The following is a 12275-nucleotide window of genomic DNA, read 5'->3' as shown; positions in this document are numbered from 1 at the left end:
ACTTCGTCCGGGCAAGGACTTGTCCTGTGGGTCCTGAAGCAGATGCTGGGTAACTGGTCTTGCCCATTAAGGCCTTTTATAGTCAACACCAGCTCTCTCACCACAAACCTTAGAACAAGAGAGCCAGAACCAGCCCAGAATACATTGGAACTGCCTAACAATGTAGTTCCCAGAGTTAGGGCAGCTGTCCTAACAGACTGGTCAGAATTAGCGGGTGGCTTCTGTAACAAGGCACTAGAAAGGTGCTGGAGATCCCTATAGTCAGGTTCCAGTACCTACCTGCCCAGTGTGTGACACAGGCCTGAGAAAAAAATACACTAAGAGACAGAACTAAGAGAGAGAAAGCAGGGTGCCAGGATGACCAATGCCTGTGTAACCAACAAAGGTGCTGGACAGTCCCAGGCACTGACTTTTTTTTTCTCTTTTTGGTACCAGGGATCGAATTCAGGACCTTTTGCTTGTGAGGCAGGTGGAACCACTGAGCTAAATCCCCAGCCTAGGCACTGACTTTTATTGGCAATCAACTGGGGTAAAGGCGACATGTGGTTTCTATGGGAATTAATGTAAACAAGGCTCAGAAAGGACAAGACAAAGTATTCTTGAATTAGGAACAGAATAGACAAAATATATGATTGTAATTAGAACATTGTCCTTCTAGTCAGAAGGTTTTAGTTGTGGGTACGGAATTTGCGTGCAAGTTACTCTGACCTCGGCACAAAGGCTTCAGCCAAACTAGCTTCTATAAACAAGCTAATTGTGGGGTCAACTTTTTTTTTTTTTAAGGACAGCAAAGAGTTTATTGAATTATCCTGAAAATCAAAGAAGAAGATGATATGGCATTAGAAAATACAGCATGCCTGAAAAAAGCAGAATAGAATTGGTTACATGGAAAAAATATATCAACAAGAAAATACTACTGAAACACTCACATTCACACACACACACACACACACACACACACACACACACACACACACACACACACAGATTCCTGATAAACCTTCCTAGACAGAGTAATCCAGGTTTACAGAATCAATCCTTTGAAAAAGAAAAATGTGATCAAATGTGACCACCAGAAACTTGAAAAATATTATTTACCCAAGTGTGTTTCTTGAACATTCTTTAAAGAGGATGCTTATATGTGCTAGGTAAAAGGATAGATGAAAAAAAAGAACGAAAAAAGGAATGAGGGAAGGGGAAGTAGGGAAGGATTAAAGAACTGAAGGAAAGGAAGAGGGAAGAGAGGAAAGAGGGAGGTGGGAGGAAGGGGGGAAGGAGAGAGAAGAGGAAAAGAGGAAGAGCGGAAGGAAAGGAGGGACAAAAAGGATTCTCTCGTCAAATAAAATAAGTTAACAAATTAAACTTAGCTAGGTATGACTTCAGTGTTTAGTATGCTAATATTTAACCTCACGATTATGTAAGAGGAGTATGTAACATGCAGAAAAACCTGTGTTACAATTGGAACTGCTGAAACGTACTTTGAAAAATGCTGCTATAGAGGGATCTGCTTAATAGAAAAGTTCTGGAAAGCAGCCAAGTCCTGGCTCCCTAGAGGCAGCAGGTTTCTTTCTTTTTTTTTTTTTTTTTTTCCTGTGGGGTTAACGCTCTACAGCCTGCCTTGGGCATAACCAATATTAATGTCCTCTGCAGAAAGGAACGGCATTCGCCCTGGGGGGTGAGATGAGTAAATCCAACCTCACAGAGCCCATGACATCCAGACCCTACCCTACGCAGCAGTGGGGGATTCCTCAAGGGACCCCAACACAAAACCTGGAAGTTCCTGAGCTGGTTAACATGGCTCTCTCCTTCCACAGTTACAGTTATGTGGATTTAAAAAAAAAAATACTGTTTTCTTTCAATAACAGTCTAACAATTACCATGAATCCAAACCCACCCCATTTCTACAGCCTGTCAGGTCCCCAAGACAACAATCTGCATAAGGAGCACACTAGTCACAGCCCCAGTGCACTCCCCTTGCTCATACTGGGAAAATCAAAAGCAGTTTCTTCCTTCAAGAATCCAGGGATCCAGCCCTGCTCTGTCCTACTGGAGGGGAGACCATTTATTAGAGCACCTTTCCATTTCCATGCACCTTATTCACACAAAGGAAATTGAAGCTGGCCTCAACACCACACCTTCATACCATACTTTGATAGCACTTTAACCACACTCAATACCATGGTGGTATTGACCCATGAGGCGGTATTGACTCATGGCCCATGAGGTCCAATCTGGACCACAGAACTCTGCCATGATGAAGACATTCTAGATCAGTGCTGTCCAAGGCAGGAGCCACCAGCAAATGGCTACTGAGCAATTAAAGCATGCCTAGTCCAAATGGAGACATGCTGGAAGTATAAAATACAGACAATGTAAGATGTATCCTTAATAACTTTATATTAACTATACAATGAAATATTTTGGATATATTAAGTTAGACAAATTATATATTAATTTTATCTGTTAATGTGGCTACTAGAAAATTTAAAATTATGCATATGTGGCTAGAATTCTACTTTTATTAGCCAGCACTGACCTATCCTATTAGTTAGTATTTTTCTTTAAGTTGCCTTTATTTCCACACATTCTGACACTATTCATGAAACCATGGTTTGATATATCAGTTGTATTTTTATAATACAACTAAAGAATCCATAGAACTATTAACTCAAAATTGAAAAGATGTTTGTCCATGTGCAACCTAAAACTCTCTTATGGTCAAACCCTCTAGGAAATGCTGGCCCATAGCAGAGCTACCCAAAGCGTGGCATGTGGCCTATATATGAGTGCTGGTCTCCTTATTGTTCATTATTGGTCCATGATAAGGACACTAACTGGCAGTATGCATTTTAGAAACATTTATGGCAATTTTAAAGAGTAATTTCATATTCACTGGCATCTTCAAATCTAGTATTTAATAGCATCTAATATTTACAAATTAGGATTTGTAATTTTCATGTCTTTTATTTTTTCTAGTAAGTCTTCTTTATTTTATTTTACCAAGATATTAGCCAACAGCAGATTAGAATTTAAAAAGAAAACCCAAATTTGGTTCTTTACCAAAATTAGTTTTAGACACATCAGCCTAAAGTATCAGACAGTTTTCTTCAATTCTTTCAGAGATGGCCCAGAGGTACAGCAAAAGCCTTAATGCTCAATCATGTCCAATATAACTTCCTAGCCAGAAAAGCTGTCTTCAAAGATCCTCAATGTTAAAGGCAGAAAAGGATGGGGGCCACTTCCTAGCAGACCAGTGGATTCTATTAAATGGAACGTCTGGCTGGATGTGGGGGTGCACACCTGTAATCCCAGCACTGGGGCGGGAGGCTGAGACAGGAGGATCACTGCAAGTGTGAGGCCAGCCTGGGCTACATAGTGAGTTCAGGGCCAGTCTGAACTACAAAGTGAGACCCTGACTCAAAAAAAAAATCTCATTCCAGTCACTCAGGCTTCCTATCACTGCAGAAACAGGATGGTACTAATTTAGAAAGCAAAGTCCCTGAGTATGTGCCAATAAATGGAACGTCTCTTCCTCTAAGGATTTTAGTTAATATTTTTGCTATAATTCTATGGAATAAGGTCCTCATCACAACTGGGGAGAAAAACAACTCTCTCCTAAGGAAAAGATACACAATATCCTTGTAAGATGTGCACAGACAATACTGAGAATGGTCCAGAAAATATGGGAGGCACAGCCTGTGTGCAAAAGAAGGTTATCATCATCTGTTTGTGGAGACACAGTGGCATGAAGGTTAAAAAAAACTCTGGTGTTGAATACACTTGGGTGTAAAGCCTGGCCTGGTACTTACTGTGTGCCCTTGGGCAAATTACTGGGTCTTTCTTAATTGTCATGTATTTATCCACTGCAGTAGAAATTTCAAACAGGAACACTAACCATTCCTCCTTTGCTAGTAGGTGCATGCTACCCCTCACACTAGGGTATGGAGTCTATTTTCTCTCCCCTTAAATCCGGGTTGGCCTTTGACTATTAAATGCAGCAAAAGTGACATTCTGAAGCTGGGTGTGATGGGACTCACCTGTAATACCAGCTATTTGGGAGGCTGAGGTAGGAGGATCATAAATTCCAGGCCAGCCTGGGCAACTTAGTGAGACCCTGTCTCAAAATAAAATTTTAAAATAGGATGGAGATGAAGCTCAGGGGCAGAATACTTCTGGTTTCAATCCCCAGTACTGGAAAAAAAAGTGACATTCTGGCACTTCTAGCCCAGACCTCAAGAGAACTGGAAATTTATGCTTCCTCACTCTTGAAGCACAGCTGCTATGCTGTTAGGCAGTCTAGGACAGACTTCCTGCAGTTAGACATCTGGATACTGAGAGGCCATCTTGGACATTTCAAGCCCAAATGAGCTTCCAGTTGACTGCTGTGGCAGGAGTGACTCCATGTGACCCAAACGGAGCAGAAGAATAGCTCACATAGCCAACCAAACCCCAGAATTGTGAGAAATGATGTTTTGGAGCAATTCATTATATCATAATAGATGTCTGAAACATCTCTAAAATTGGGGAAAAAACAGTATAAAGGTAGTTGTGAGGAAAGAAATAAAATAATATATAATAAGAACTGATAATAGGCTGGATGTGGTGGTACATGCCTGTGAACTCAACACTCTGGGAAGCTGAGGCAGGAGGACTGCAAGTTCCAGCCCAGCCTGGGCAACTTATAGTGGTGCTTAGTACATAAGTGCTCAACAATTAGCAGTAGTTACCACCAGTATTGGGGGAATTAGAAGTACTATGTGTGTGGTAGTACATAACTGTACATTACTGGGGAAGGTTGCATTCAAGTTCTAAGTGTTTTACTGGCCCTGAGGAGTAAGGTTGCATGGGAGATGAACCGGCAAGGCCTCAGGGCAAAAGCAATTCTTGGGAGTAGAACAGTGGATAGGTGAGGGAGAATGAAGAATGATGGCTAATTGGTAGAGAATTTCTTTGGAGAGTGATGAAAATGTTCTAAAATGGATTGTGCTAATGACCATACCACTCTGTGAGTACACCAAAAACCACTCAACTGTGCATTTGGAGTGGGTGAAATGTATAATATATGAATTTTATCTCAATAAAGCTGTTAGTACAGAAATGAGGGAAGGGTAAAAATGAAAGGCTGATGTGACAAAGGAGCAAGATAGGTTCCAAAGGGTTGTCTGGGGGCCACGAGACAAGCCTACTTGTTATTGAAAAGAAAAGGGAGTATTTTCAGATGGTGAATGAACTTAGCACTAGCTAGAAGCTATGAACCCTGGGGACAGACCCTGCCAACCCAAGGAATCTCAGGCATTTGGCATGACCATGATCCCTCACTTTGTACGTGTGTACCTCACTCATACTTGTTTTTCATTTGCTTAAATCACAAACTCTGCTAATTGCAAGGCTTTTTTAAAAGGGAAAAGTTCTTAGGCAAGAAGTAAACAAATGCTTCCTAACAGAAAAGCAGATCAGAGCTTGTATTCAGACTGATCTCAGAGGCAGATGCAGGGGGAATCTAGAAGTCTAATCTGCCCCACAGCCTCAAATGATGAGATGGTGAATTCCACATTCCAAGGGGGCCACCTCAGATATGAGGCAGAGAGTGGGCGATTCTCTGTGCCCCAATCAACTCTTCTTTCTTCTTCTGGTACAATTCTTTTCCAAAGAGGCTGGAGAGCAAGGCCAGGGGAAGTTTTCAAGTTTAAACCTAGCTCAAGCCAGGCACGGTAGCACGTGCCTGTCATCCCAGCACTGGGAGGCTGAGGCAGCAGGATCCCCATGAGTTCGAGGCCAGCTTGGGCTACAAAGTGAGTTCAAGGTCAGCCTAGAATACATAGTGAGACCCTCATCTCAAAAAACAAAATCAAAAACAAACCCTAACTCAGTTCACAAACAGTTGCCCAAAACCAGGAAACACTATCCTATCAGCAGGCAATGTATCTCATCAAATCCTCCCCAAAGGCTTACTAAGACATTTACCAATATCACCCAGAAATGCATCCCTGTATTTCACCTACACAAATCAACCCTGTGAATTCTTCTTTTTTAAGTCAGTCGATGTAGTTACTACAGAAGATGAGATACTCTTTAAAAAAGCCAAAACACTGAAGAAGGTGGACTACCTGAAAAAGAAGAAATGACACAGCTGAGGATGTAGCTCAGCAGTAGAGCACATGTTTAGCCTGAACACAGCCTTGGCTTCAATCCCCAGGACCATACTACACCCCCTTCGAAAAACAGAAATGACAGTGCTGGGGCTCAGACACACCAGCCCAAAATATGAATGTAGGAGAACAGAATATGCCACTCCAAAATAGATTTTTTCAGCACATTTTGGGCTCCTTATTCTAAGAGATGTAGAAGTAGCTCTTTTAAGCTGTTTTGCAGAAGAAATTCACATCTATGAAGGAAATCTATGCTAGTATATATCTGTATCAGGAAGTGGGCTGCTCCAGACAACTTTTACCTGAGAGACTTTATCTGCATAAGAAGCCAACCTTTATTCACCATATATTTGATCCCCTCACTCTCCCACAACTTGTGTCCCTGCTACCACCCAGAAGTTCCAAGCTCTTTCTGTAGCTCAAGATGCTATATAAGCTTCAATCACCTCACCCTTCCTCAAGTCTCATATTTCCAGTGCATATATAATTAAGCATGTTATCTCTCCCACTGATCTGTTTTATGTTAACTTAATTCATAACCAAAGATACTAGGAGGTAAGGGGAGCCATTTTTCCTTCCTCTGCAAAAGAAACTTGATGGTCAGAAAAACTAAACAGTTTCCCCTGAAAGTCCTGCTAAGTCCTATATTGCCATCACCAAACAAAGCTAGGAGCCCCAAACCAAAAACAGCTTTGTTCCACTACCTCCTGACCCAGTGGTTCTTTCCACTGCCAAAAGAATGCTAGAGCAATGAATGTCCAAGCTCAACCTCCTTAAGTCCAAGCAGTTTTAGGATCAGAGTGTTCATAATAGCTAAAGCTTGGAAGCAGCCCAAGTGCCCATCAACTGGAAACTGGATAAAGAAAATGTGGTTTTTTTTATAAAATGGAGTACTACTCAGCCATAAAGAACGAGAAAGTAGAGACATTTATAGCTAAATGGATGCACATTGAGGCCATACTTTTTTTTTTTTTTTTGGTACTGGGGATCAAACTTGGGTCCTTGCGCTTGGTAGGCAGGTGGTGGAACCACTGAGCTAAATCCCCGGCCTGAGGCCATACTCTTAAGTGAAATAAATAGGACACAGGTGTAAATACCGAATAGTTTCTCTAGTGTGAAAAACTGAAAGTGTAAATAAGGATTAAAACTATTAAAATTAATAATTGATAATTTGAAATAGGAAGAAAAGGTCCAAAGGGGTAGGGGAAGTGGGAGGAGAAGGGAAAAGGAAAGAAGGGAGAGGAAAAATTATGAGAAAAGAAAAAATGGAAACAAACTCTATGTAAATAGGGAAGGGCGCACAGGTAATGGGGAAAAATAAGAACCAAGATAGATCATGTACAGGTACAAGCACCCAATGATGAATGTAAACATACTGTATACCTAAAATGTACCAATAAAAGAATTTAAGCAAAAAAAAAAAGAAAGAATGGTTTTAAACGAAACTCTGAGGACCAGGGTGTAGCTCAGTGATAAGAGTGCTTTCCTAACATGTGTGAGGCTCTGGATTCAATCCCTAGTATTGTAAGAAAATAAATAAGTGCCACTTCAAAGAAAGGATAAAGAACTGATTTCTTAGGAATGGAACTCTCAACCTTTGCTATTCAGCCCCACCCTACTTTGAATTCCTGGAGGAGGTTTTTTAAACTTCTAGTTTATAACCCTATATTATCCTACTCCATGTCAGAGGATGAAAGAATGTAGGTGGAAGGACATCAAGGAATCCCATCTTTTTTTTTTTTTAAAAAAAGGAATCTCATTTTCCTTCAAAGCAATTACCTCCTTACTAAAGAATAAAAGTTCTGAAATGTCCTAAATTTAATTATAAAAGGCAAGAGGAAAGAGGAAAGAGGGAAAGATGGAGGTTAATCAAAATACTATTTTACATTTTTAAATGTATACTGAAACCTTAACTCAATTCTTGTCATCATAGCCTGCTTGTAGTCTCAACCAATCCAGAGGCAATGGTTGCTTCTCCTTGTGCCCAGCTAATCCAAAGCCTCTGGCAATATGTTTATCAGTAGTCAGTGTAGTTTTAATGGAAATAATTTGTACCTCCCTTCCTCAAATTTCCATTATAAAGTAGTTGGGTTTTTTAGATCCAGTGGACATTTTTCCAACTGCCAGGAGCAATGGGCAAATGAGTTCAACTCAGTAACATAATATTTACAGGCAGAACACACCGGAAAGCTCAATCGATCTCAGGAAGCATGCTTTATAGTTCCATTACCTCAAATTTCTCCACTGACATACTTCTTTAATCCAACTCATGAGTACTTACTGAGCACTCAACCAAGCATAACTGCCCCCAGCTTAAAACAACTGGCAAGCACTGGTTATAGACTTATCTGAACAAAAACCCTGAGGAAGGGTAGGATGACCACCCAGCTACTCTCTGTAGCAGGTGGCACTGAGGCAGGCACCTAAAACCTGGAGCCAGGCTTTGCCCTCAGGCTAACAATCTGAGAAGCACATAGTTAATAATACTTAACCAGCTCAGGAACTTCCTATGTGACAGGCACTGCTGTAGTCACTGACTGCTTCATCCTCAAAACAGTGTTCCATCTCCCAGTCTTCCCAGTCTTTGTATTAAAGGTGAAAAAAGTGAAACTCAGAGATGTCAAGTAACTTCCCCCAAGTGACACAGAAGGAAGGGTACAGCTGACATTCACACCCAGGTAGTCTGGATTTCAATCTATTCTTTTATTAGCACCAATACTGACCAGCACAGAGTCCCACATACCATGGCACTCAATGAACACATAACTAGAGTGTCAGGCCTGCCCTAAGTCAACAGGGAAAACAAACAGGCTGCTTTTAACAAATATCAGCACCTTCCTAGTAAGTGAGGCAAATGAACTAAAAATATATGGTCTATCAACCCCTGGCGTTGAAGAAAAGTCCATTAATTGTAAACATATCAGTCCAGACCATCCTTGGGTGGCTAAGTCATAAATATGTCACCCCAGATTTCTTAGCCCCTTCAATACCTATATAAGCCTAATTCCTTTCCCAGTTAATTGCTAATCTCTCTCCCCCTTGGTGTTAGCCCATCCTCTCAGGGATGAAATCTCTCCTAGCTAGCGGCCCCTATTTCTCTCCCATTGTCAGCCCATCCACATGTGGAAGGACGTGATAAAGTCGGCTTTTCCCAGCTAGCTGCTAAAAATCTTCTGATTTCTAGTCTGTTCAATGGAATAAACTTTTCTTTTTCTCACAACGGAGTGCCTGTCTTTTGTTGACAAGTGGATTATTTATAACATAGAGGAATTAGAAAATTAATGTAAGTAACAGGCAGAAAAAGAGTGCTTTGCTGGAGGTATTACAGGCACAGACAGAAGAAAGTACTATACATTAATTCTAACGGAAAGGGTCCAGAGGAAGTGAATACCTGAAGGGTAAAGGGGAGAAGGGGGCATTTCAGGCCTAGAAGAGCACAGGACCTGTGTGACAATGATGCAGTCTGATATGAAAATTGAGATCTGCTGATCCTATCTGCTGGCTAAAGTTTTTAAGCAGACAGAAACAAAAGGTACTTACTCCTCATTTGTTACACTGTGCACTTAACTCAAGCATTAAAAAGAACAGTATATTTGGTAATTTCTATTCTGGAGGTAAGTAAAAAAAAAAAAAGAACAAATGCAACATCACTGGTGAGTAATGGGAACAAACAGGATTTCAATATGGCTAGAAGAAACAACCAGAAGTGTTCCCTTGCTGCATCCTACAACAGCTCTCAGGAAAACCACTCATCCACTTGTATCCCCCAACTGTGCTAAAATGAGAGTGCCTAAACATCAGGCCTTTCTGTCTTCTGCAGCTCCCACAGCAACCACCACAAGCTTAGGAACAATGGCTGATCATCTAGAAATGCAGGATCATTGTTATTTGGAATGGGCCCTACATGGTAAAACCTTGGGCAACCCAAAATGATTAGTATCCGGGATAGATCACGATAAAAAAATTGAGCATTTCAATTTATCATGTCAACCTTAATGTACATGGAAGTTTCATACTTTAAACTTTCACACCACACTAGGGGGCTGAAGCAGGAAGATTACACGTTTGAGCTCAGCCTGGGTAAGTTAACAACTTAGTGAGACCCTTTCTCAAAATAAAAAGTAAAAAATAAGGGCTGGGTAGGTAACTCAATATGAAGACCCTGGGTTCAATCTCCAGTACTGGAAAACAACAACTTCACATGTCTTTCCATTATTTCCATTTTTTTCCTTCTTTTTTGAGGTACCAGGACTTTCACACACTATATCCCAGCCCTTTTTAATTTTTTTTTAAATTTTGAAACAGGGTCTAAGTTGCCCAGGATGAGCTCAGACTTGCAAGCCTTCCTGCCTAAGCCTCCCAGAGTGTTGGGATTACAGATGTGTACCACCATGTCTGGCTTCATTATTTCCAATTTCAAATGAAGGAAAAGAGCTTTAAGCTAATCTTAATTTCAGCAGGGTGCATTAAATGATTCTATGTTAGAATTTCCAAACACAATTTACTAAGGACCTCCCCTCCCCTTAGCTGTGCATGGCTATAATTCCTGCCATCCAGAAGGACACGGCAAGATTGAGTTTGAGGCCAGCCTGGGTAATATAGTGAGACCCTCACCTAAAAAAACAAAACAAACAAGCAAACAAACAAAAAACAGAGAAGAATCCCTCTACTCAAGTTTCTTCAAATAAATTTAAATCCCCAGATAAACTGAAGGTCCAACCATAGAGTCCTATGTGAACCTCTGATTAGAACAACAAACATCTAAATAAGCTATTATTTAAATTCTCAAACAAATAAAAATACAAACTTAAATAACACCCCCCCCCCTTTTTTTTTGGTACCAGGGATCAAACTCGGGACCTTGCACTTGCAAGGCAAGCGCCAGAACCACTGAGCTAAATCCCCCGCCCATAACTTCCCCTTTTTAATGTCTTATTTTACAGGGTTCCCTTTGCCAGGAAGGACAAGCTCTGATGGATGGGTTCTGGGTTCTTCCCTACCAGGTGCAGCTTGAGGTTCTCAAGCAAAATGGATGAAAACAGAAGCACAGGTTTAAAAGGTATTTATACATATCACTATCATGTGGTATTTATTAAGTTTTGCCTTTAATAAAAAATGATAAAAACACAAACTGAAAATGATTTAAGCCATCCCTTCCCTTCTATGAATGATGCAACAGAAGGCCCAATCAGAAACTGCTCCCCCCTACTCCAATGAAAAGCAAGTTTTACATTTCCCTTGATTTTTTGCTTTTCTTGATCCATCTTATATAAAACATTCATATCTTTGCTATGTGATAATTCACCAAATCATACAAAGATTTTGCGGTTTTTGTATGCTTGCTAGACTGCAGTAAAAAATGTTTAAAAATAGCTCATATTAAAAAAATAAATAAAAGGTGTTGCCAGGAAAAACAGCACGAAATCGGTTTCCAAGTTGCTTACACCCTCGCACTACCTGCAACCACTTTACAGAACGTTAGCACCAGAAGACTCCAGACCTGATTATCAAATTCTGCTCAATTTCCTCACAATCCCCTCCTGGGGTGGCCGGTATGAGGCCAGCTCCCCATGGCTCTCAGCAGCAGCAGTCTCATTCGCTGTGCTGTCACGTGAAAGGGGCCTCCACCTGGCCAGATACCTGGGCAGCCTATCCTAGACCTCAGTAAGCGCATGTGGGCAGCGGGGACACCTAGCTCCGGGCTGCTCCCTCGGTCCCTGCCAGTGTGTGACCCGCCGGTTTTGCCCCCCAGGGACACCAAGAAGCGCAAGGCTGGGCCACTTTTTGCGTGGGCTGCAGCTACCGCTGGTGCGCGCTTTCCAGGACGCTGAGACCGCTGATGCGCAGGCCAAGGCGGACCCCAGGAGATCGCCTGAGCCACCTCAATGTCCCCCACACTGGCTCTTTCTCGAGGACAGGGGCGAGCATCCCAGAACCCCCTCGAACATCAAGCGTGGGTGGGCCTCGCTACCTCCATCCCAAACACACCTGCTACCTACGCAATGCCACCCCCTGACGTATCCATTCGCCCAGGCCATACTTGGAGAGGTCCTGGCCACCTGCAGAGAGAGGAGAGCAGCCTCCAGGAATCCCGCACCCAGATAACTCCAGACCTGGCAAAAGGCG

The 12275-nt window shown here is 41.7% G+C and overlaps 1 protein-coding gene across 6 annotated transcripts in view; it reads right to left on the bottom strand.

Moving 5' to 3' along the window:
• Map7d2 (MAP7 domain containing 2) overlaps positions 1 to 12275 on the bottom strand; it is a 128717-nt gene that overhangs the window by 116134 nt on the left and 308 nt on the right. The window lies entirely within an intron of this gene.

This window comes from Heterocephalus glaber, unplaced genomic scaffold (genome assembly GCF_053883595.1).
Source record: "Heterocephalus glaber isolate CG9 unplaced genomic scaffold, H.glaber_assembly_v1.0 deba00001594, whole genome shotgun sequence".
Taxonomy (NCBI): domain Eukaryota; kingdom Metazoa; phylum Chordata; class Mammalia; order Rodentia; family Bathyergidae; genus Heterocephalus; species Heterocephalus glaber.
Note: the sequence above shows the minus strand (reverse complement) of the source record. Positions and strands in the feature narration are given on the sequence as shown.